Raw genomic sequence first — 23,676 nt, 5'->3', positions numbered from 1 at the left:
CTAGAAACTTGCGTTCTCAACTTTACTCTTGATCTGGCCTTTATTTATAAAATTTAAGAAGATCAATTTGGAGGGTCGGATGTAGAAAGTCCTTACTCACAATTGATAGAATTTTATAAGTATTATAATATGGTGAAGTACAAAGGGATCTCTTCAGATTCGATTATGTTGATGGTTTTTTCCCCTTTTAGCCTTAGAGACGCTGCAAAAGTATGGCTAAATACTTTGCAACCCAAAAGTATTAAAACTTGGGATGAACTCAAGAGAAAATTTTTGAACAAATATTTTCTCCCAAAGAAAACAACTCAACTCAGGAATCAAATCCTACATTTCAAACAGAAGGAAGGAGAAATGTTATGTCAAGCATGGGATAAATTCTTAAATCTTTTATACAAATGTCCACATCATAGGATCGAGGACCAGTTGATAATCTGTATATTTTATATATCGATATCCTTCTAGAATAAGAATCTGCTAGATTGGGTTGTCGATGGTTCTTTGCTTAAAAAAAATTGAAAGAAGCATGTAAAGTAATTGACTAAGTAGTAACAAATCTCAACGAATGGTCTGGAGAAAACTAAATGACTCTCTCATTCAAAAGTTTGGAGGTAAAAAGGGTGGAGATAGAGTTGCCAGTCAAGGACAAACCAAGCCAAGAGAGAAGTGGAACCCAAAACCTTTCAGAGGAAGATGTTCATCTTTATTGAGAGGACCTCACAAAGCTATTACCCTGGTGTAGTGGAACATTAACACAAATGCTAGATTCTATGACTTCTCCAATAAAAATTACTACAAACATGGATCATAAAGATGCTTTAGGCGGAGATAAAAGTAACAGTGATTGTTTGCTCCTACCAACATCAGAAGACCCCCATAGAGGAAAGCCTGAGTTATGGAGAAGTAGAAGAGGATGAGAAAAGAATTCTTGGACCAATATCGAAGTATGAACAAATAAAGATAATTGAGTAAAATTCTATTATAGCTAAAATTTTATCACCTCAAGTGGAACTAAACCCCTGCCATCTAACCTCAAATACGAATTCCTTGGGTCAAATTTCACATTTTCTATGATAATTAATGTAAATCTGATAGAGCTAGAAACTAAGAACTAATTAGAGAGTTGAGCTTGCACAGGAAAGTAATTGGGTAGACCATTAATGACATTAAAGGGATCAATCCTTTTTTATGCATGCACAAAATTTTGTTAGAAGAAGACCACAAAAGCTCAATTTAACATCAAAAGAGATTAAACCCTAATATGAAGGAGGTGGTTCGAAAAGAGATACTGAAGTTATTGGATGAAGGGATCATATACCTAATTACTAACAATGAGTGGGTAAGTCCAATACATGTAGTTCCAAAGAAAGGTAGAATGATAGTAATAAAAAATGAAAGCAATAAATTGATCCCTACTAGAATAGTTACTGGATGGTGGATGTGCATTGATTATTGAAATTTAAATAAAGAAACAAGAAAGGATCATTTTCCCCTTTCCATTATTGACCAACTGCTTGAAACACTTGCTAAAAATTCTTATTTTTGTTTCTTGGATGGGTATTTCGGGTTCTATCATATTTCAATACACCCCCAAGATTAAGAGAAGACTACTTTTACATGCTCTTATAGAACTTTCACTTATCAACAAATTCCATTTGGATTGTGTAATGTCCCCGCCACTTTTCAACGTTGTATGATGACTATCTTTTCATATCTGATAGAGGGCATAATGAAAATATTTATGGATGATTTCTCAGTGTATGGAACTAGTTTTGACTCATGTATAGCTAATCTTTCCAAAGTCCTCTAGAGATGTGAAGTAAATTTGATTCTCAATTGGGAGAAGTGTTACTTCATGATAAAAGAGGGGATAGTGTTGAGACATAAAATTTAAAACATGGAATAGAAGTTGATCGGGAAAAGGTAGAAGCTATTGAGAAACTTCCTCCACCAATTAATGTGAAGGAAGTACAGAGCTTCTTAGGGCACGCAGGATTTTATCAAAAATTTATAAAGGACTTCTCTAAAATCTCTAATCCATTGACTAACCTTTTGATTATGAATGCAGAATTCTATTTTGATAAGAACTATTTGAAAGCATTCGAGAAAATCAAAAGCGCTCTTATTACCGCCCAATGATCCAAGCACCGGATTGGGAACTTCTGTTTGAAATAATGTACGATGCTAGTGATTTTATAGTAGGAGTAGTATTAGGGCAAAGGAAAGATAAAAAACTTCATGTCATCCACTATGCCAACAAGACTCTTAACGGAGCCCAAGTGAACTATGTTACTACAGAAAAGGAACTATTAGCAGTGGTTTTTTCATTTGACAAATTTAGATCATACTTAGTGGGATTGAAAGTTATAGTCTATACCGATCATGTAGCCATACAATATTTGCTCAGTAAGAAAGATGTCAAACCATGGCTAATTATATGGTTATTGCTTCTTCAAGAGTCAAATTAGAAATCAGAGATAAGAAGGGAGCAGAGAATGTGGTGGTGGATTATCTATATAAAATATGGCAAGATGGATGAAGGGAACCGGAGAATGATTTGCCTATTAATGATTTTTTTTCTAGATGAACATCTTTTATTCATTTCTAGTGAAAAGGCACTGTGGTACATAGATATTGTAAATTAGCTTGCCAGCAAGGTTATCCCACCAATCTTTCATACTAACAAAAGAAGAAATTCTTCTCTAATATTAAGTACTGTGTATGGGATGAACCTTTCCTTTACAAGAAATATGGTGATGCAATCTACGTTCCTGAAGAGGAAATTAAAGAAATTCTATTTCATTGTCACTCTTCATCTTATGGTGGGCATTTGGGGATTGTTAAAACAGGCACAAAAATTTTATAAGCTGGATTCTTTTGGCTATACTTATTCAAATATGTAAGAAAGTATGTTCAATCATGTGATCGGTGTCAAAATATGAGAAGCATCACTAAACAACATGAAATGCCTTTAAATGACATTCTTGAAGTTGAACTATTGACGTTTGGGTAATAGGTTTTATAAGACTTTTTCCTTCGTCATGCAAAAATAATTGCATTCTTGCTGTGGTTGATTATGTGTCTAAATGGGTGGAAGCTATTGCTTCCCCTATATGTGATGCCAGAACTATATTTAAATTGTTTAAAATGATAATATTTCCTGATTCGGAGTTCCAAGAGTAGTTATAAGTGATGAAGGATCTTATTTTATTAAAAAGTAGTTTGAAAACTTGCCCAAGAAATATGGAATTAGTCAAAAGATTGCAACACTACATCACCCTTGACTAGTGGACAAGTTAAAATATCCAATAGAGAGGTCAAAGTAATATTGGAAAAGTTGGTATCTATATCTCGAAAGGATTAGTCTCTAAAATTAGATGAAGCTTTATGGGCATATGAAACCGCTTACAAGACTCTAGTCAGAATGACCCCATTTTGACTAGTTTATGGGAAGCCATGTCATCTACCGGTGGAAATGGAATACAAAGCTTATTGGGCAATACAACGCCTCAACTTTGACTTGAAAGCAGCTAGTGAGAAAAGAAAACTCCAACTTAATGAACTGGATAAATTACGGATGGAATCATATGAACACGCAAGGTCCTATCAAGAAAGAACAAAGAAATAACGTGATCAACATATCATACGACGAGAATTCAAAGAAGGAGACCTAGTGTTGCTGTTTAACTTTAGATTGAAACTATTCCCTAGAAAGCTAAAGTTGTGGTGCACGGGACCGTTCAAAATTCAAAAAGTATATTCATATGGAGTAGTTGATATTTGGAATGAGGAGTTTGGACTTTGCAAAGTAAATAGGCAACGACTTAAGAGGTATTTCCTTGGAACGCCAATTGACGAAGATGAAAGGCTATATTTTTCTAAGCCATGCCCCTAGAGTGAATCAAATAGGGGTTGGGCTAAAGATAAAAAATAAGCGCTACTTGGGAGGTAACCCAAGGGTTTCTTTCTTATTAATTTGCATTTCCTTTATTTTACTATTATATCTAATACATTTTTAATTTTATTTTTAGGTCTATTGTGCCCTCCATGATCTGGTCATGATCTTCCCATAGGAATGGAGGTGCTAGTGAAGATGGAAAGGAGGAAGGCCATGGAAGAACTTATCGACTCATAAACCTCAAGTCCTGACCATGTCTCTTAGACACAGTTGTGTCTACCCTCCAAAAGAGAAGAAGAGCATGGTCATATCATTTGACACGGTCCTGTAAAGTCAGCCAAAGGTATTCAAGCCATGACCGTGTCATTGGACACGACCATGCTAATATGGCCGAGGGTAATCAATGTGAGGTCATATCAAAAGACACGACCGTGCGACATTGGTAGAGGCTAATCAAGCTATGACCGTGTCATTTGACACGGTCGTGTGAGAATCTATGTGCAAAGCTATGTCACCCAATGACACACGGCCTGACCCAATATAGACTTGGCTAGGGCACGATCATGTGGAACTTCACACATTCATGTTGCCACCTTCACCCTCTTTCATATCCTCCTCTCGTTCCCTCTCCCTTCAAAAGTCCTCCATTTGCCTTCTTTAATCTCCACCATTCACTTCTTTCTCCCTTTCTAGAGTTCTCACCCCACCTTGGACTTGGCCCCTCCGTCATCAAGGATGACAAATCAATTAAAGAAGGGATTTAGCTCCATGAAAGTGGACATTCTAACAAGTAAAGGAAAGGAGAGAATTGACTCTCTAGGAGAACCAAATACTCACTTCAAGGGTATGTCTAACAACTTTGGTATTATTTTTACTAGTGATAAACAAAATCATCGATATGATTTATTGTTGAAACATTCTATCTTGAGTGATAGATTTATGGATCATGAAACCCTAGATATTCTAGATTTTTTAGATGATATTAATTGCCTCTTTGAGAGGATAGGATGGAATGACTTTATGAGCATAAAATACCCAACATACCTTAAAATAGTCTTGGAAATCTTAAGCTCCATTAATATTCACAGAGGAGGGAAGATTACATTCCACTTATTCAATGATGACTATGTTGGACCCTTGGTGATTTTAATTCATGCTTTGAATTTCCATGTAATGGAACACATATAATACTCCCTAGATTTGAAAACTCAAATATATGGGGGTCGATTAGTGGGCAATCTCATTTTGATCTACACTCATCTAAAGCTACTAGTATCACTAATCCAATTTTTTGTTATCTTCGATTGTTATGAAAAATATAATATTTAGACGTGGTGATAATGAAGAAATAATGAGGCTCTCTAAATTATACTATTTGTAGGCAAGGGTGGAAGGTGTTCCAATCAACTTGGGATATCATTTCCTAAAATACTTAATGAAGTTAGGAAAGATTCTCTCTTCCAGCCCCATTGTTTTAGGAGGAATGCTTACATGTATGGTGGCGGTGCTAGGTTGTGATCTTGAGAATTTAGAGATGGTAGAAAATACCCTAGGAATTGATTTAGACTCATTCTTAGCAATTCGTATGATATGAGAAGATGGTCATGGTTATTATCTCATGCTTAAAAATAATGTTTCTTTACAATTGTCAAATCTGGGATTAACCACTATTTGAATTAAGGATAATTGGCTCTTGTCTAGGGCCAATATGCAACATATTCCCTTCTCTAAGCTAGCCTCCAAAAAACTCCTTTCAAACAGTCGAGACTTTGCTAGATTCAATTTCCAAGAGTTTCACCCTATTTTAAACACCATTCATCATGACCATACGTTATATAATGATTTGTTGAGGAAACAAAAATATTTGTCGGACAATCAATTTCAATATTTATGAGAGTGTTTTAAGAGTGAGAGAGAATTATGCTAGAAAATATCTGAATTTATTGATACGCAAAGGAATGAAATGATGTTGAATGAGGATTACAAGGGACTCATGAGACAAATTTACATTGAAATTGAATGATCTATAAATACTATAAATTTCTGAGAGATAGGGTTAGCTGGTTTATTAAAATCTTTCTTGACCTTCCTAAATTTCTAATTTTCCTCCTCCTCCACAGTATTGATTTCATCGGGATGATGAAAGATTGAAGTCTAGGGGGTGTTATACATAGTGTCATTTCTATGTAGTTTAGTTTAACTTAGTTTTATTTTACTTGTTTTCATGTCATACCTTACTTTGAGTGCAGTTTTTCTTTAGTTGCTTTGATTATCGCTTTAACTATCCTTCTAGTTATTTTTGTGGCATATTGAGAACATCAATTTTCACCTTACCATTGGCTTGTCTAATAGAAAAACTTGTTGGTGCAATCGACTCTAGGGTTTTGATATTTGATTGACAGTATGTTTAATGGAGTTTAATTAGGTCAAAGTTGACTGGATGACTAGAAAGGGTAGGGTGAGAAGTCTACCGAGTGACTTGTCCTAACTGTGGTTAGGTAAGGAAAGTCCTAGTCATGGCTAAACAAGAGAAATCTCAACAGATCATGGAAACTAGGTAGGAAAATTCGATAGGTCTGGAGGACTCGATATCAAATCCTTAGCGGGTCAATCCGATGTTGAGTCCTAATGAGTGTAGCCGGGTGGTGAAAACCCTAGGTCTTGGTGAGTAAATTTGGGTAGTAAAAACCCTAGGTCTTGGTGAGCGAAGTTAGGTGGAGAAAATCTTAGGGGTAGGTAATATTAGATAACGAGAAGTCTTGGAGGAGTAAATTCCAAGGAAGGTTGATCGAAAGGTTTTCAGTCGACCGCGCGTGGTCGACTTGACCAGCTGATCTTAGTAAATCTATGTTTAAATTTATCATATTATTTTACATTTCTATTATTACTGTTGACTAATTTAGTATTACAAGAAAAGTTTTAGTGAATCAGGCAATCAGACACTAAGCAGAGAAAGTCTAAATAGGTCTTAAGGACTAAATATTTGATAGGTAGGTTGAGGTAATCAACTAGAGTGGAAGGACAAGGAGATCATGTCCTGGGAAGGGAGAAACCTTGGGTGGCTAATCCAACTGAATAAACTGGAAAGTTTTCAAGTAGAGATCAAGACAGGTCTTACTGTCTTTCCTATTCATGTATTACTACTATGCTAACTTTCTGTTGCAGGGATATTGTATACTATTATGCAAACTAACTCTATTTTACATAAACCAAGTGAATCAATCAACTGAATAGGAGGATTAGTCGACTAAACCAAGCTAACATGACACAAAGTCTAGTCAAGTAGAGCACTTTTGGGGATTAGTCGATCGAACATATTTTGGAAAACAAGATGAAATATTAAATCTAGGCAAACTTGGAATCAGGAGGTTTGATCAACCAAACTTAAAGATTGGTTAATTGATTAATTAATGCTCTTAATTATGCGAAGATCAAATCTTGGCAATGAAACAATGCTAGTTGATCAGCCAACTGATAGGGTGATCAGTTGACCGAACCCTTTTTCAGTTGATCGAATAAGACTTGTAAAAAGACCTCGAGATTAGCATCAAGAATACAACTTTCTGTGCAATCCTCTGTTACACTCTGCTCATACCTTTGTTGTTTAGCGCTTCTACTTCACGTGCAAGATGTTATACCAAGAAGTGTCGACAAGCTTCAACTTGTATTTCATTGTCGGTATACTTTATATTTTTGCTTGTATTCTTTACAAGAAGATAGTAGTGTATTACTATCATTCTTTTCATTATACAAATTACTTCTTTCCAAAGGTTTCGGAAAGAAAAATTATAGTGAATTGCCCAATAGCGCAATCAAGGATCACGGGTCTTGGAGTAGGAGTCGACATAGACTCTGAACCAAGTGACCACCTAAGTCACCCGTCTTTCTTTTGCTATATTATTTTCCATCGCTTTACTTTGATCTATTTTTATGAAAAGAAAAAGATTTTTTAACGAGTGATATTCACCCCCCCCCTTATCATTTCCTATCGATCCTTTAAAATTGTTAGCACATTTATTTCTAGATTTATGTTGTTGTTTGAGATGGTGCTAGTATGTTTGGTGAACTTCTTTTCTCTATCTCTAGTAGCACAAAGTGAGCATCGTATTGTAATGAGATAATCTGAGTGTTAGCTTAATTTTAAGGATCTTATTTTTACTTTACTTAAACTTGAATAGTAGATAACTCTGGAATAGTCATGATTCATTAGATTTGTTTAGTACTTAGGTTTCCATGGTGATTTCTTAGACTACATCTTGGTTACTGGATGATGCTCGTATCATATAAGCTTGTTTGAAAAATCTAAATATCCCTATGGTTGTTAGTGCTACATTTAAAACGCCGACAAAAAGAAAGAAAAAAAAAGAGAAAAGAGAGAAAAATTCAAGTGTTGCACAATGCAATTACTTTGAGAAAAAAGAGAAGAATAAGAATATAAAAAATAGTTTCGCAAGTGAAAACTAGCAAGTTACCCTTTTGAGACTAAGTTAGATTATAGGGAAATAAATGTTATGTTTCTCTTAATATCGACTGCGCCTTTAAGACCTTGAGTACACTAAGAAATATGAACAAAGCTATGGCAGGTAAGTATCTATTGCTGGGAACACGAGGAATTCATTTAGATGATGACTTGATTATAATTAGGGATTGAAACTTGAAGAGCTTAAGTCACTTATTATAGTATGCATAAGAGCTTATGGTCACACCATTCTTAGGTTACTCTATGATCATGCTCATCAATAAAATTAGTAGATAAAGTTGGATTGATTCACTAAAGATTATAATGTATTATATGAGCACATGGATCTTGATTATGGCAGTTTGCTTGAGGACAAATAAAGATTTAAGTTTAGGAGTGTGATATGCATAGAATATATATACTTTTATGCTTGTTTTAATGCATATTCACTTACTTTCTTGGCATATATTCTATGCATGTTTACCCCTCTTTATCATATTTTTAGCATAATTATTTCCTTTTTCAGAGATATACTTTTATTTGATTTTTTATTGACAGAATATATTTTTAGAGTGAAATTGGTGTTGAAACATGTTCCGGAGAGACAAAAGAAAAAAGAGCATAGCTTTGATCATGTGATTTTACACAGTTGTGGCCCTTTATCAATGGGCAAGCAGCACACGGTTGTGCCACTCATCCAGAGAAAGGTCAATCTATGGTCATGTGGTTTCACATAATCATGCTAGCTCACTAGAACTCAATCAAACTAGGGTCGTGCCAAAAGGCACGACTATGCCATTTCTAGTCGAGCGGAGTCACACCATGGTTGTGCCAAAAGATATGGCAGTGCCACTCGGGCAAAGTAGCTTCAAGATCAGGGTGTGCCAAAAGGGCATGGTTGTGACACAGGTTGGTGCCCTAGGTCATGCCCTACTCTATAAAAGGGGAGTTCTTCCCCTTCTTTAAGGGAGGAAGGTCATCTTAGTTTAGATCTACGCCCTTTCCATGTTAGCTAAAGCCCTAGAGCCAATCATTTGATGATTGTATTTTGGACTTGTTGTATCATATTCTATATAAATAAAGGCATTTGGTTTTTGGTTTTTATACTTACTTGTATTGGTGCCAAATAAACTAAGTATAATAACATCCTTGAGTAGAAGGTTCTCACCTATATCAATTGGTTAGTTGAACCGATAGTGAGATGATATAGGGAACACTACTCTTAATCATTCCTAGTCAAGTATTAACATTCAGGGACAATGTTAATGCAATAAGACTAGCATGTAGGTCAACTCGATGACTTGATCTCACAAGTCATGGATATAGAGATATCAAATTGACACATGGGTATACATTAGAGAATGTATACTGAATGACCCGTCATGAGAAAGTATCATGGATCGTTATATGAGTGTCATATACTTTCTCATGTGGCTATTAATATGACTACTAGTCCTTAGACCTGAAGTCACCATGGTTCCCTACATAAGGAGTTATGTACTTTGGTTTCGTCAAACGTCACCCGTAACTGGGTGGACTATAAAGGCGATTACTGGGTATGTAACAAATTATGCGGAGGGATGTGAGTGATGTAGATGGGATCTATCCCTCCTATATGACGGAAGCGACATCGATATTCTTGATAGAGTGAGACCACGAAGTGCATGCCCATGCCCAAATGAGTCAATATGAGATATTGAGCTCATTTGATCGAGTGAGTCTACTTGGAGTTCAAGATTTCGATTGATTAGAGGATGACATGATCTATGCCTCACATTGATCAATCTAGATGTCTAGGATAGAAGGACACTCGTCATATATTGTGACGAGTCACAATTAGTAGTCACAAGATAATGTTGGATCTCAACATTCTTGTAACTTGGGTAGTAATGATGTATTGCTAGATACCGCTCATTACTTATGCTCCATTGCCAACGTCACAAGAACCTATTGGGTCACACACAAAAAACAAGTGGATGGAGATTAGGTTCATATGATGAACCAAGAGGATTAGATTCATGTGATGAATCAAATTGGATTAAGAGTAATCCTAATTGGGCTAATTGAGTTGGACTCAAGTTGATTCATGTGTTCAATGAGTCTAATTTAGATTATCACTCATTGAATCAATTTAATTAAATAAATTAGATTCATTATATTAATTTGGCTTTAATTAAATGGTTGGATTAGATCAACCATGAGAGAGATTAAGTCAAGTTTGACTTGACTTGAGAGGAAAAGGAAGAGTCAAGTTTGACTTGACTTTATGCCACATCATTTGTGACTTGGCATTAGGAGAACTAATGATGATGTGCCACATCATCACATGTGCCACCTCATGGAGGTTACAACTATTCTCTTTAATGGCCTCCACATTAATTGTGATTAATGTGAAGGGGGTTACACCACTTGTAGTGGCCAGCCACTTGATGGAAAAGAGAAGTTTTCTTTTGGTGAGTAACTCTCATTCAAGTTATCTTCCTCCTCCTAAGCTCTCTTCTTGCTCCTTCTCTTCTCTTGGTTGTGGGTTTCAAGCAAGGGAGAAGAAAGGAGAGTGAATCTAATACAAGAAGAAAGGTTAGTGAAAGTCACATAGAGATTTTAGAGGAGTGTGTTCTCTTCTTTTCCTTTCTTCTTCTCCCAATCCCATCCGAGAGCATCAAGAAGTTCTAGCACACTTGTGGTGTTCTCTTCTCCATCCTTGTGTGTTAGAAAACACATCTTGTTCGTGTGGATACTTCTAGAGAGTTGTTTACTTTGACAACTAGAGATCCGGCATCTCCTTGGACAAGCGGGACTCGCGAAGGGCACGCATCGAAGGTATAAGATTTTCTCCATGTAGATCTAAGTGTAGGTCTAGGTAAACTCGTACTTGTAGTTTTTCGAAATGTTTTCTTTGCACGGATCCGTTGGCTAGGGAGTTTCGGGGTTTCCGCGACGCAAAAAAGCGATTTTCGCGGCCCGAAAAACCCAACAGTGGTATCAGAGCCACGTGCGAAGACGAATACGAGTTTATTTTTGGTTTTTATGAAAAATAAACATTCTGTGAATTTCTGTAATTTTAAGTTTTTAATGGTTTTTATGAGTATTTTTCTCGTAGAAGCGAAGCACAAGTGTTTCTACACTTGTAGGCTTCGACTATCGAGAAGTTTTTCCCAAAACGGCCAAGTTTCGCCCCAAAACTTTTTGGGACAGCGGGCTAAGGCGCTATTAGATCACAAAGGAACCCTCGCGATGGTTAGATCGCGGGTAGGGGCGCTGCCCCTGGCCCCGCAAGGGGATTCATTCCGTGATTGCGCCCGAAAACCGCTAAACGGAACCACCAGGAAATTGTACTCTTAAAAATTGTAAAAATTATAGAAAAAATTACAGAAAATTATAGAAATATATAATTTCAAATTATATATTATTTTTGTGATAGTCATGGCCCAAAGACCCAATCCGATTGGATAATTTGTGTTGTAATTTATAATATGGCATGTATGTCGTCATGTGTTTGTGTGTGTTATATTTGATACGCGACCTGCGCGTTGTGCCTCCCTATTTTTATTCTGGTTGTAAATTAGATTTAGACTCGAATGTAACTCGAGTTTCAAAATGTAATGTAAATTTTGAAGCGGTGGAAGGTCCACTCAAGATGGAGTTACGAGGAAGGCGTGAGCAACACAAGGTGGTCAAAAGGAAGGCGCTTGAGAAGCTGTTGACCTTAGGTTGACCATTCGATCTTCTCATTGGCATGAGAAGATCGTAGTAGGGCCATGACATAATCACAAAATTATTTAATTAATTACTTTTGTGTGTATGTGATGCATGCTAGTTAATTAAGTAATTAATTAGTGCATAACGATTAGATTAGATCTAAGTCGTGCACATGATGCTCCCTTTGATTAGATTAGATCTATCGAATATATGATACGCATCATCGTTTAGATTAGATCTAAATCACGACAACTCGTAATGCCTACCATGCCGTGATACCTACCACTACCTCGATCGCATGTTGTTGTTGAATCTGCCAAAGCAGAGCAACACATACTATCTTGGTAGGGTACGGAGGGACAATCTTGGTCCTGCCTATCAACGCATGGGTGAGTACAACTCAATTAGATTGTGTAACTAGTTAACTTAATTGGATTGAGTCTAACTATAGGCATTATCCAATGGTTGGTAGATAGGTCAAAATCACGTTTATATTAACTCTTGGGCGTATTAGCCAAAGCTAACTCGAGTTTTAATATAAATGCGGATTTTGATCCTATAAACAAGAGTTTCATAGAGATGTAATTGGTAATTAGTTACCTACCGATCATACTAAGTCTTGGGCGTATTAGCCAAAGCTAACTCAAGGGTTAGTATGATATGGATCTTGTCCCACATAAATTATAGAATTCAGTGGGAGCATCATTTAGTTAAAGGCCTAATTAAATGATTTAAAGAATATGATATTTATTTTCTACATTTTTCTGTTGTAGATAACCATGACGTCAAATACGAACACTTTCTCTCTGCGATCTGTTCTTGAGAAGGACAAGCTCAACGGAGCAAATTTCTTGGACTGGTACAGGAACTTAAGAATAGTTCTCACCCAAGAACGTAAACTGTACGTTCTAGAGCATCCCATTCCGGAGGCTCCTCCTGCCACTGCCACGCGAGCAGACCGAGATGCTTACAAGAAGCATCAAGATGACGCATTAGATGTGTCCTATCTTATGCTCGCGACCATGAACTCTGAGCTTCAGAAGCAACATGAGTTGATGGGCGCTTACGATATGGTTGAACATCTTTGTCACCTATATCAAGGACAAGCAAGGCACTGGAAGAGGAACTCCAAAGAATACCTGGAAGATCTTAAGAAGAAGAGAAATAAGATTTCTACTTCAGGTATACATGTTATAGAAGTCAACCTCTCTATTTCTTCATCGTGGGTATTAGATACCGGATGTGCTTCGCACATTTGTACTAATGTACAAGCACTGAGAAATAGCAGGGCATTGACGAAGGGTGAGGTAGACCTACGAGAAGGCAATGGAGCACGGGTTGCTGCTATTGCTGTAGGAACTTACTATCTATCTCTACCCTCTGGGCTTGTACTAGAATTAGATGATTGTTGTTATGTGCCTACCTTGACTAAGAACATAATTTCAATTTCTTGTTTGGACAAGAAAGGATTTTCGTTTACAATAAAGAACAAATGTTATTCCGTCTATTTAAACGATATGTTCTATTGTAGTGCACCTCTGATGAACGGACTCTATATTCTAGACCTTGAGAGCCCTATCTATAACATAAATACCAAGAGGTTCAAGTCAAATGACATGAACCAAACCTATCTCTGGCACTGTCACTTAGGTCATATAAATGACAAGCGCTTATCCCAGCTCTATAAGGATGGTTTGTTGGACTCATTTGATTTTGAATCTTATGAGACGTGCGAGTCATGCCTACTAGGCAAGATGACCAAGACTCCCTTTAGTGGGCACAGCAAAAGAGCGACTGATTTGTTATGACTCATACATAGTGATGTATGTGGCCCTTTCAATGTCGTTGCTAGAGGCGGTTATAGGTACTTCATCACATTTACTGATGCCTTCAGTAGATATGGTTATGTGTACTTGATGAAACATAAGTCTGAATCCTTTGAAAAGTTCAAAGAATTCAAGAATGAAGTACAGAACCAGCTTGGCAAGAGTATTAAGATACTTCGATCAAATTGAGGTGGAGAATACCTTAGCCATGAGTTTCGTGACTATCTAGCTGAGTGTGGGATCCTATCCCAACTCACTCCTCCTGGAACACCACAGTGGAATGGTGTATCCGAAAGGAGGAATCATACCTTATTAGATATGGTACGGTCTATGATGAGTCCCACAGATCTTCCGACATACCTTTGGGGTTATGCTCTAGACACGGCAGCTTTTATACTCAACTGAGTTCAATCCAAGGTCGTGATAAAGACACCATATAGGATATGGACTGGGAGAGATGCCCAGGTATCTTTCATGAGGATTTGGGGTTGTGAGGCTTACGTTAGACGTCAAGTCTCAGATAAATTAGGACCCAAATCCGACAAGTACTACTTTATAGGATATCCCAAGGAAACTAAGAGATATTACTTCTACATTCCCAGTCAGCACAAGGTAGTTGTGGCAAAGATTGGAGTCTTTCTAGAAAGGGACTTTGTTTCTAAAATGACTAGTGGGAGTACGTTCGATCTTGAAGAAGTTCAAGATATGAACCATAGCACTGAAGCCTCGATGGAAGTTGAACTGGAACCACAAAGTGTTGTGGATGATGTTGTTCCACAAAGAGTTGAGGAACAACAACCAGTTCAAGTAGACATACCTTTTCGCAAGTCTGATAGGGTACGTCGTCAGCCTGAGAGATACTCATTTCTCTTGTCTGACCATGATAACGTAGTACTCATAGAGGATGAGCCTACCACCTATCAGGAAGCTGTGATGAGACCAGATTCCGAGAAATGGCTAGAGGCCATGAGATCCGAAATGGAATCCATGTACACCAACCAAGTATGGACTTTGGTTGATCCACCTGAAGGGGTAAAACCCATTGGGTTTAAGTGGGTCTTTAAGAGAAAGACTGACATGGATGGACTTATCTATAAGGGTCGCTTGGTAGCTAAAGGTTTCAAGCAAATTCATGGTATTGACTATGATGAAACCTTTTCTCCAGTAGCGATGTTTAAGTCCATTCGGATCATGCTTGCTATTGCAGCTTACCATGACTATGAGATATGACAGATGGATATCAAAACTGCGTTTCTGAATGGAAACCTACTCGAGGATGTGTACATGACACAACCTGAGGGTTTTGTAGATCCACAGCATACTAGCAGAGTATGCAAGCTGCATAGGTCCATTTATGGACTAAAGCAAGCTTCTCGAAGCTGAAATCTTCGATTCGATGATGCAATCAAACAGTTTGGTTTCATCAAGAATGAAAATGAGCCTTGTGTCTACAAGAAGGTTGTAGGCGATATAGTTGTCTTCCTCATATTGTATGTGGATGACATACTACTCATTGGGAAGGACATCCCTATGCTTCAGTCTGTCAAGACATGGCTAAGGAGTTGCTTCTCAATGAAGGACTTAGGTGAGGCATCCCACATTCTAGGGATACAGATCTATAAAGATAGATCTAAGATATTGTTTGGCCTAAGTCAGAGTACATATATTGACAAGGTACTCCTTCGGTTTGCCATGCAGAACTCCAAGAAGGGATTTTTGCCGATGTCACATGGTATGAGTCTTTCGAAAACTCAAGGTCCCTCTTCTAGGGAGGAGAGAGACCGCATGGATAATATCCCTTATGCTTCAGTCATAGGATCTATCATGTACGCCATGCTATGTACTCGACCTGATGTCTCGTATGCTTTGAGCATGACGAGCAGATACCAGTCAGATTCAGGTGAAAGTCACTGGATAGCGGTCAAGAATATTCTTAAATAGTTAAGAACGACTAAAGAATATTTCTTGATATATGGAGGCAATGATGAGCTAGCTGTAAAGGGTTACAGTGATTCCAGCTTCCAGACCGATCAGGATGATTATCGATCGCAGTCAGGGTTTGTATTTTGCATTAATGGTGGTGCTGTGAGCTGGAAGAGTTCGAAGCAGGACACAGTAGCTGATTCTACGACAGAGGCCGAGTACATTGTTGCATCAGAGGCAGCAAAGGAGGCAGTTTGGATCCGTGTCACGCTCCGCAAGTGTACGGAAATGTCGCAAGTAATATAAAAGATTATCGTATCCACAGGGACTGGAATAAGCACTAGAAATGTCTCAATGCGAATTAGCTAAACAACTATCCAATCGTTTCAAATGCAAAGTGAAGGTAAACAAATCTAATATTATAGATCTACAAACAAGAGTTTAGTGTATTGGGTTATGATAAGGGAGATTCTAGGAGTTTCGGTTTCTTTGTAAGATTTCTTGAATGTAAATGGTTCACCAATTCTTATCCCTCTATTGCCAAGCACTTGTAGAAAGTTACCGGTTCTCTCTTGCAATAGACAACCGGCTAAGGACTGAGAAATGTATCTAAATATGATCAATTAGACGTGAACCTACGTTGTCCTTACACAGAAGTGCACCTATTACTATGCCTTCCTCGGATATCAACATAGAAGCCCACAACTTATTAATCTATCAAGATACAAGAAACTAATCCCAAAATCCATCCTACTCTCTTGAATGTTCCTATTTCCTCTTCAAGATTATCTCTCAAACGTCCTTACACGGGCTTGCACCTGTCACGTGCATCCCTCGGATGATCGAGTGAGAGTTTATCTTTACAAAGTCCACAAGAAATCCAAACAATCAATCAAGAATGAGAATTAAGCACAAACCACCATTAATCATTCAAGATCTAATTGATACAAGCAAGACAATGTCATTGAAACAAGAAAATGGCAAATCCGTAAGAGATTACATCAATCCATCATACAAATACTCCCTTAATCCTAGAATACAAGATCTACTCCATGAATCGAGGAAGAATATCCGAAGAAATGAAGATTACAAGCATTTCTTAAATCCCCAATCCAAGAAACCAAGAAAAGGGAAAAAGAGAAAACTTATCTACGAAGAAGCCTCGTCTTCGGATCCAATCCTCGCTCCGGAGTCGAAATCGTCAAGAACCCCCTTAGAATCGCCCAAAAATCCTCCCAAGAATGGGAGGAAACCACCAAATCTTGCCTTCTCCCAAAGGGGGGAGAGATCCCCTTTCAATTCATGAAGGAGGGTTTAAATAGAGGAGGGAATCGGGTGCCACACGGCCCCGTGACATGGCCGTGTGAGATTCACACGGCCATGTCCAGTTCCTTCTCTGCCAAAGCTGCACGGCCGTGTGACTCACACGGCCAGGACCCTTTTGCTCTCTGGAAATGCCATACGACCGTGTGGAGCACACGGCCACAGCCTGCTTGGTTTCTGGAAACCTCACACGGCCGTGTAGATCCACACGGCCATGTAAGGCTTCTGCTCTGGTTGGCTTCAAATCTTGACACGGCCGTGTGAGGTTCACACGACCATGTCATCTTCCTCTTCTGTTGGTGCCAAACTCCACACGGCCCGAGCTCCATACCAGTGCAGGGCCATGTGAGATACACGGCCTGGTGCTTTCTCCCTTTGTTTCCTCCAAGGCTTGCCCAAAGATGTAGATTCTTCACCAAATCGACTCCTGTGTACAGAAAATGCACAAAAAGCAGATCTCCGAACCAAAAGAGTAAATATGCTAAAAGGAAAACTGGAAATATAAAAATGCATAGATCAAGCATGCTCAAAATATGTAAATGTGCGTAAAAATATGCATAAAAGAGTATATAATCTACGACATCACACCCCAGACTTAAACCTTTGCTTGTCCTCAAGCAAAATGTCATAATCTAAATTCATATGTTCTACAACACATTCATAAAACCTAGTGCACTTTCCTAACTCTATCAAAAAGTTTCATTAACAAGCATGATCATAGAAACAAGTAAAGTATGGTTCAAGCATAAGAATCTTGTGCACAGTGTAAAAGTAACTCAACACCCTTCAAGTTTCAATCCATGTCCTAGTCAAGTCGTCATCAAATTTGAATTCCTAGTGTTTCCAGTAAAAGACAAGTAACCAGTGATAGGCACTTACTCACCATTCACTTGGTTCATATTTCTCAACTAACCCAAGGTCTCAAAGGTGTGCTCAATCTCAAGGGAAGCTAAGAAGTCATTTCCCCAATAACCTAACTCGGTCTCAAAGGGGTGACTTGCTAGATTCCACTCATGACAACTATTTTTTATATCCCTTATTTATTTATTTTTTTTTATAAGTGTTTGCATTGTGCAAAACTTATTCACAAATGTACTTTTTAGCACACATGTTAGGATATTTTGATTTTTCCAAATGAGCTTTAATGATTTGAGCCTCATCCAGTAACCAAAATGAAAGTTGAGAAATCACCATGGAAACCAAGTACTAAGCAAACAAGATGAATCATGACTATTTCAATGACATCAACTATTCAAGCATCAAGCACAAGTGTAGTGAAGATAAAATCCTTAAGGTTGAACCAAAACTAAAAATCATCACCATAAGATTCTCAGCTTATTAATGCTTCCCAAGATAGAAAAAAGAACTACACAAAGTTTACTACTAGCATCATTCAAACACCATGAATCAAGACAATAATCGTGCTAACATTTCACTTGAATCCAAGAAAGCATATAAGTGAAGATTTGATGTTCTCAAAAAAAATTTTTTGCCATGATTATTTCAAAAGCAAGCAAAATAAAGCAACAAGAACCAACATGAAAAACTAACAAAAATTAAAAACTGAAAATGAAAACCAAACTAAACAGTACATGACACCCCCCCAGACTTAAACTTTTCATCGTCCCGATGAAATCAATATGGTGGAGGAGGTGGAGGTGGACGAGGGAAAGGAGGTCTACGACGTGGTTGGCCAATAGGAAAACTAGGAAAACTTGGAATCTCACCCAAAGATCTATGATACTCATATAAAGCATCTACTTGTTGGCTAGTAAGCATCATGCTCTGCATAAAATCTCTCATCCTAGCCTGATCAGTATCATAATCCTGCACAAACTCAGCCACTTGACCTTGAAAATTCCTCGTAAACTGAAAATGATTTTGTACCTCCCTAAACTGATCATCAGATAAAGAGAAGCGCCCCTCCAACATTTTCCGTTGGGAATCTTGCTTCTCATGAAGTGATTCTAGAAACATACGAAAATCTGAAAAATCAAATCTAGAAGATCCCGTGCCATATGCAAAAGAATGCCTAGCGGGCTCCATAAAACTAGAAGGCTGCGGATGTCCATATGACGAGGGCTCATGATGTGGCTCAGTGTCTCCAGGTATAGAAGGGTTATCCTCAAAATCTAACTCAGAAATTACCCAATTAGCCGGGTTACGAATAGTAGTTTGTTCAGGAAAAGGAAGGGGTAAAGGAGAACCACTCCTCCTAGGAAACGTGAAATCATTCTCATCCCGAACGATCATTTTCATAGCAAGACATGCATCAATGTCAATCATGTCATTACCATGAATTATTTCCAACCCATCAACATCAAGATTTAAATTATAAGCTATTCGGGTAATCAAACCACCAAAAACAATTGATCCCGATGATACCCTAGCAGATCTTAATAAGGTTTGAACAAAATGAAAACCAGAATCAAATTCAACCTTATAAAGCATAGCCCATAAAGCATAAAGCTCTATCTTTTTAACCACCCCATCACTCTCTCCCCTACCAAAAATAGTTTTACCCATGACTCTATGTAGGTACCTAAAGATGGGGTTTTGCATATGGGAGGCCTTAGCTCTTGAAGGCTCATAAGGTTGATCTAACCCAGTTATTGCATTCCAAAAATGATTCCAATTAAACCTTGGATCAAACATACAAGGGCTACCGGTGGTTAATCCAAAACAAGAATTAAAGTCACTAAATGTCCATAGAAATTCTTGATTCATTAGTCTAAAAGAGATTTTTCCAAAATAATCATCTTCATTAGTAAAATGGACATCCAATGAACTTAAAAATTCCAAAACAAGACGAGGATATGTAGGCAAATGTGTGTACATAATATCACTACAATCCAAAACCCCAATCATCAAATCTACATCTTCCCTAATTCCAAGCATATCAAGAACAGTTGGGTCCATATATCTAGTACACACTATCTTTCTATTGACAAGAATTGCAAATCTAGTTACTTGATCATCATTTCTAAACACAATATTGAATTCATTGTCATTACCTTCGTTGCGTGAAGTCCTTTTGCCTTTGCCCTTCACTGGTTGTTTTCCTTTGTCCCTTGATGGCTCCTTCTCTTTGTCTCCACTGGATCCACCACCTCCTTTGCGAAGTTTCTTCAAAATATTGGACATCTTGATGAGTTTAGATAGGGGAAGAATTATCTAGAGTTGGAAAAAATGGAACTCAAAGAACAAAGATCTTAGGTTAGGAGAACAAAAAGTCCAAGTCTTAGAAAGGAGGAGAATCGGATCTAAGAGATCTTGAGAGATTAGAGAGGAGTTTTTAAGAGATCGGGAGAGAAAGATATGTTTTGGAGAGTTGGGGGTGTGCGGAACACGGCCAAGATCTGGCCGTGTAAGGTAGAAAGAAGACTTTAATAACTCTCCTACACGGGTCGTGCAGATCCACACGGCCTCCCCCTCTTCCCTCTCTAGATTCTTCGCACGGCCGTGCCTGGGACACGGCCTCTCCATCCTTCTTCTCGGGATTCTTCGCACGGCCGTGTCTGTGGCCGTGTCTGGATGACACGGCCCTAACACTTCCCTTCTCTGCAACCTTTACCTGGCCATGTATAGCACACGGTCTGGCTCTGTTTTGCACCTAACCTGAAAACAAAATCAAAAGAATGCATCAAACTAAAAGAAATTAAAATACAAATCAAAACTAACTAAAAGAACCCTTGGGTTGCCTCCCAAGAAGCGCTTATTTAAGGTCTTTAGCTCGACCAAACTTAATCATTCACTTCTTTTCCTCGCCCTTGGAGGACAGATATACTTTTCATTTTTGTTGGGAGATCTTCTCCCAACATCTTCCACCACATTGTCTCCTTCGTTTGGTGGCCTTCCATGAGGATGGAAATTCCATTCCTCAAGTTTATAAATGCTTGTCCTGCTACAAGCATTTAAAAGAGACGAGACATGGTTAGAGATATTAGATAGATCATATTCCAACCTTTCCTTACCAATTACCAAAGAAAGTTTATGATTTTTGACATCAATTATAGCTCCAGCTGTAGCAAGGAAAGGTCTTCCTAATATGATAGGAATCCTGGGGTCCTCTTCCATGTCCAACACGACAAAATCGGTGGGAATAACGTTCCCATCCACCTCTACTGGTACATCTTCTAAAATACTCAAAGGGTACCTGCAGGAATTATCGGCAAGTTGAAGTGCCATAGTAGTAAGTTTAATATTTTTGAGACCTAATTTATTACAAATTGAATAGGGAATGAGGCTAACACTTGCCCCCAAATCACAAAAAGCTTTTTCAAAAAATTCTTTTCCTATGTTGCAAGGAATATAAAAGCTCCCTGGGTCCTTTAGTTTTGGGGAAGTGTTCTTCTCCAAAATAGCACTACATTCCTCACTAAGCGCAATTATCTCAATCTCTCCCCTTCTTCTCTTGTTTGACATGAGATCCTTCAGGAATTTGGCAAATCTAGGCATTTGAAGAATAGCATCAATAAGAGGTACCTCTACACAAATTTCCTTAACTTTTTCTAAAAACTTGCCAAATTCTTCATCTTTCTTGAGCATTGTAAGTCTCTGAGGAAAAGGGACAGCTTTGCTCTGATGGTTCAGTGGAAGAGTCTCTTCAACCTCAATGGTACTCTCCTCATTAGCTTGAATCTGATTTGGTATAAGAGGAGAGAGCTCTTCTTCTTTTTGTATCCCTTTTGGAGCAGTCACTTGGGAGTCTCCCAAGGTCCGTCCGCTCCTAAGCTCAATTCTATTGCAATGCTCCATAGGATTCACATCAGGTTTTCCTGGAAGTTGTCCTGGTGCTCTGGATGATGAGGAAGCTAGTTGGGCAATTTGACTATCTTGGATTTTTTGATGCTTTTCAGAATTATCCATTCTCTGAATGAGCTTTGCTAAATCTTGCTTCATTTCATTCTGACTTGAGATAATTTCTTCAAGCATCTTTTCAATATTTGACTTTGGTAAGCCTTGAGAAGATAGATGTTGAAAATTTTGTTGCCCAGCTTGAAAATTTGGTCTTACCCCCATAGATGGTCCTTGATCTTGATTATTTCTGTAAGAAAAATTGGGATGGCTCTTCCATCCAGGGTTATAAGTATTTGAGTATGGGTTATTCTGCCTTTGATTGTAACTCACGATTGCATCACATTGTTCCAGTTGATTGATTTGTGCAGTGATAGCTCCCAATGGACATGAGTCATTTGAGTGCTCTGAACTCCCACATACTTCACAAGATGTACTAATAGCATTGACCATATTAGCACTAGTCCCCATATTTTCAAATTTCTTTGTAAGAGCGTCCAATTTTGCAGACAAAAGAGTGACTGCATCTACATCAAACTTCCCTGATGCTTTAATTGTTGGGTTTACAGAAGAATAGCCACCACTTCTTTCATTTGCCCATTGATGATGATTTTGTGCTACACTGTCAATAATTTCTTCAGCTTCATCTAAACTTTTATTCATAAGTGCCCCTCCAGCAGCTGAATCGAGGGACACTTTGGTATGATAGTTGATACCATTGTAAAAAGTGTGCAACACTAACCATATTTCCAACCCATGATGTGGGCATTGTCTGAGCATACTATTATATCTATCCCATGCTTCAAAAAGAGATTCTGAGTCAGTTTGCTTGAAGCTTGCAATTAAATTCCTCATATGAGCTGTTTTGCTTGGTGGATAGAATTTATCAAGAAACTGTTGCTCACACTGCTCCCAAGTGGTGATGCTATTAGAGGCCAAAGAATTCAGCCATTGCTTTGCCCTATCTCTTAAGGAAAACCCAAATAATAACAATCTAACTGCTTCTAAAGGAACTCCATTCATTTTCATGGTACCACATATTTCATAAAAGACCTCTAAGTGTTGATTTGGGTCTTCATGTGGTCCTCCACCAAATTGGTCCTGCTGCACCATAGATATAATTGCGGGTTTGATCTCAAAGTTATTAGCTTCCACTGGAGGTCTTGAAATACTAGATCGAAAACCTCTTGCATAAGGTGCTGCATAATCCTTGAGTGGTCTATTCGCCATGTTCAAATGTTCCTGTTCTTCAATTTGCCTTTGCAGAATTCTTCTTTTATGGAAAGTTCTGTCAATCTCAGGGTCAAAAGAAAAGAATTCCCCTGCAAAGTTATATCTTCGCATACACAAGAACAAGATAGCAAATGACCATTCAACAGAAAAGAAAAATAAAAGAATAAAAAATGCAGAATTGAATTTGTACAAAAAGAATTAACAAGAAGTAAAAGTTATACAAGAAAATAAAAACAGAAATCTAATGATTAGTTACAACTATGCAATATGAAAGGAAAACAAATGTTATGTTTAGTCTAACTCAATTGATAATTTCTAATGTTATAGCGCAGTCCCGGGCAACGGCGCCAAAAACTTGTCACGCTCCGCAAGTGTACGGAAATGTCGTAAGTAATATAAAAGATTATCGTATCCACAGGGACTGGAATAAGCACTAGAAATGTCTCAATGCGAATTAGCTAAACAACTATCCAATCATTTCAAATGCAAAGTGAAGGTAAACAAATCTAATATTATAGATC

The 23,676-nt window shown here is 37.9% G+C and overlaps 2 non-coding genes across 2 annotated transcripts; one reads left to right on the top strand and one right to left on the bottom strand.

Annotated features, from left to right (window-relative positions):
* Window positions 1–307: 307 nt before the first annotated feature.
* On the bottom strand, window positions 308–413 carry LOC121993949. Its single transcript, XR_006115509.1, has one exon. It is a non-coding gene; the product is annotated as a small nucleolar RNA R71 (small nucleolar RNA).
* A 22,260-nt stretch (window positions 414–22,673) lies between these two features.
* LOC121994550 lies at window positions 22,674–22,779 on the top strand. The gene has a single exon (XR_006115771.1). It is a non-coding gene; the product is annotated as a small nucleolar RNA R71 (small nucleolar RNA).
* Window positions 22,780–23,676: the final 897 nt, after the last annotated feature.

This window comes from Zingiber officinale, chromosome 1B (genome assembly GCF_018446385.1).
Source record: "Zingiber officinale cultivar Zhangliang chromosome 1B, Zo_v1.1, whole genome shotgun sequence".
Classification (NCBI taxonomy): domain Eukaryota; kingdom Viridiplantae; phylum Streptophyta; class Magnoliopsida; order Zingiberales; family Zingiberaceae; genus Zingiber; species Zingiber officinale.
This window is presented reverse-complemented; position numbering and strand designations above follow the sequence as displayed.